This window comes from Cyrtonyx montezumae, unplaced genomic scaffold (genome assembly GCF_038088225.1).
Source record: "Cyrtonyx montezumae isolate F1298 unplaced genomic scaffold, pur_monq_1.0 scaffold_29, whole genome shotgun sequence".
In the NCBI taxonomy this organism is placed as follows: Eukaryota; Metazoa; Chordata; class Aves; order Galliformes; family Odontophoridae; genus Cyrtonyx; species Cyrtonyx montezumae.
The window spans coordinates 638,273-642,055 of NW_027072033.1; positions in this window are offsets into that span (position 1 = coordinate 638,273).

Below are 3,783 nucleotides of genomic sequence, written 5' to 3' on the forward strand. Positions count from 1 at the left end.
CTCGGTTCCGAAGGGAAGAGAGAGTCCCGTGACCGCAGACAGTTTTTATCTTTCCCTCTGGGCGGAAATATGTAAAAATGCAAAGCATCGCAAAGTCCTCTGGGGAATGTAGTTCTTCTTCTCTTCTGAGACAGGTACACCCAGAACTACCGATGATCCACAGAGCTGGAGCATTAACGCTTTAACTCCCAATACATTACATGATGTTATGATGTGGAATATCAATAATACAACAAAAATCATAAAACCATAACAGTTCTATGTTCAGTTTGGGTCACCTCAGTACAGAAAGAGCAGGTCCAAATAAGGGCAACAAAGCTTGTGAAGGGCTTGGAGAATATGCCATGAGGAGGGACTGAAGGAAGTGGGGCTGTTTAGTCTGGGGAAAAAGAGGTTGAGGGGAGACCTTATTACTGTCTTCCAATATCTGAAAGGTCCTTACAGCAAGAGTGGGGTTGGTCTCTTCTCACTGGTGACAGATGACAGAACGAGAGGAAATGGCCTTAAATTGAGCCAGGGTAAGTTTAGGTTGGATATCAGGAAACACTTATTTACAGAAAGGGTTATTAATCACTGGAATAGGTTCCCCAGGGAGGTGGTTGAGTCACCATCCCTGGTTGTGTTTAAAAACTGTTTGGATGTGGTACTCAGGGACATGATTTAGCAGATGGTTGTTAGGGTAGTATTGTTAGGTTGTGGTTGGACTCAATTATCTTTAAGGTCTTTTCCAACCTGAGTGATTCTGTGATTTTATTATTCTATACCTTTGCTTCATATATACTTCTGCATAAGACACTATTTTGTCAGACTTCCCCTTTGCTGTCATCTATCATACAGGAAAAGGATTTAATGGAATATTTGTGGGAAGCCTCAATCTCAACTGCCAGTATATTCCTCTGATGTCATGGACCAATACAGTAAAATAGGAGGCATTACTTTCAGAGCAGCTCTTTTTTGCCACAATACCATTGCTTACTGACTGGCACCCTGTAACAGTACAACTGCTCACCAACTGTCTCAGTGCAAGATCTCACCACCTGCCACCCAGTGCTCAGCAACCACTGACCAGCAGCTGCTGCACAGACAATTTTTCACAACTTTACAGCCCTCTGCATTATGTTACCTGGTATGGAATAATCTGTAAGTGTCAATCATTCTAGCTTGCCAGCAGTGCATCGAGTGAGAGGAATTGCTTTGGGTTGCATATAAAATATATAATAATATAGTTAATATATAAAAGTAACACAATTTATTTATTTTTACACTTTTTATTAAAACATTAAAAAGAGAGCAACAAAAACATAAAGCTAGTGGAATATTTGATCTTGTTTTTGTAAAATTAATGCATCAGTCTGGTTTGATGGAAGTAGCTGCAGTTCTTAGTGAGTTTTCAAGGTGTTTGTCAGAGATTTTTCATCAAATTTTACTCTTCCTATGCTTTGTCATTGAAAACAGTTGGTCATGAATACACATACTGTCAAAAAGCAATGGAATGAATAAGGCATGATTATGAAGCAAGAGATTTTTTCTCTGGTATCATAGGTCTGGTAAAAGTCTATTAAAAACTCATGATCTTTTTTTTTTTTTTTTTTTTTTGAGCTAAATATCTAATTGCAACTTTATATACTCCTAATGAAAATCCACAGGTAATGTATTTATGTTGACAGAAAATGGAGTTGCAAATACACAAAAAAATCAAATAATAAAAAATATTTTTAGCATCTTGAAACCTATTCTCAAATTCCTGTATCTAAACTGAAAGCAAGGTTACTTTTTTTTTTTTTTCTGTTTACAGGATCTCATTTAGCAATTGTATCAAAATGATCAAAATGAATAGTTATTTGCCATAATGTGAGTTAACACCATGCCATCTTCTTGTCTGAGTTCCAGCCTAGACAGCGCTAATCGTGCATTAATGTTTGGTGGTTGCTGAGCAATGGGTACATGCCTGGGGCCATTTGTTGGGACAGTGCTGTCACCTTCAAGGTGTGGGCAGAGGACAGCCACAGGGTGCTGGGCCCCCCTGGGACAAGGTGTTTGATATGTCTGAAATAATGCCTTGCCTAATTCAGGCTGTCTACCCTGGCTACATTCTAACCACTGTTTAGGAAGCAGCTTTTCTCTGCAAACAGCCTGACCCTGGGCATGCAGCCATCACTCATCAGTAACCAAAATATTGATGTGGTATTAACACTGTATTAGCTGAAACTAGGTCAGGCTGGAATATGCAATTGTATTTTTTTTCAGAGAGCATATAGACAATGAGTATTTGTTTCAATATAATAGAAATTAATGTTGTCAGTCTCAGAGAAGAAGCTACATAGTTCAGAAACAGTGCAAGCAAATAGCTCCAGTCATATGTCAGTGTTACTAATTGCACATTATTTGCTTTTCAATCAGTGAAAATAAGTAAGAAGTGAATAAGTGTAAGAATTTCTACATGCTAATTTATTGTGGGGCAATTTATTTCAGTGAACATGGGCATGCAATGCTGTTTTATACATCCTAGCATATCCAGTACTTTCAAAAGAATTTATGATTTGAGGTCTACAGAGGGCACTGATGTCTTCCGAATCTGATGATAAATCTTCATGTGTGTGATTGCCTACTTGTTTGAAATTCCATTGGATCCTTCTGTTTAAGTATTGAGTCCCACTGCAATGTCTTCTACAAAGGCACAACAGAAGTTTCTAACTTCACTGTGAAAACAGATGCTTGCCTTTCATTGAGGTATGATTTTTCCAAGTATTTTCCAGTGTTTGGGAAAACCTTAAATCAGTCATTGCTAATATGACCTTGCAACACAATATGTGTTGGAAGAAAACCATTCAATTGGAAGTTATTCCATTTGCAATTTAATTTATGACAGTAACATTTCATTAAAAAGCCTACATAATTCACATTCGTTCCATCATTCTGAAATTTCAAACTCCCTCAAAAGCACTATTGATAAATGCACCAAAATAAAAGAGGCATGGTATGGATAGATGGCATTGATAGTTTGTTTATTAATGGTAAAAATGATAGTGAAAATGAAAACTACAGGCAGTACACATATATGTGGACTCCGGAAGAACTGTGTGCGTGCAACTTCTCATTGTTTTATTCTTCTTCTTCAATTAACAGAGGGAGAGAGAAAGAGTGAGCTTGCACCCCTCCACCAGTCCCACTGCAGACCAGACTCATGGAACATTGTGACACTGCAGTGGTAGCTGTCTCAGCATTTCTAATACAAACACTTGTTTTTATTTCTATCTTCTTTACTATTGCTTTCTTCATCTCACCTACCATCCACAGGCTTAGCAAAACAAAACTTGTATAATAAACTGTTTGGGTAAATACTTCCCTCCTTTCTGAGTCTTTATCTCATGTTGAGTATACATATATTACGAACCATCTTGCCTCTGATAAATTTATTTGGATGACTGATTATTATGTAATGACTCAAGCAGATTAATTTATCTCCTGTGAGTGACGTGATATGAATGAACTAATATTAGTAACACTGAAAACACATACTTGTTAGCCTTTGGGTACCATTAGTCTTACTATTAGCTCTTCATCGGGTGTTCTTACTGTATGTCAATTGATGCACATTAAGCTGTTAGTTCATGCGGTGTGTTTTGCCAATCTCTAATGTAAATGACTGGTGTAATGGGACAACATCAAAACAAAACTGCCCCTGGATATGTAGAGTAACTGATTAAAAAGATTCAGAGAGTGATAAATGTGACAAGATGAAGTATCAGCATATGATGAAGACTGTTCATTGCAACTACACCT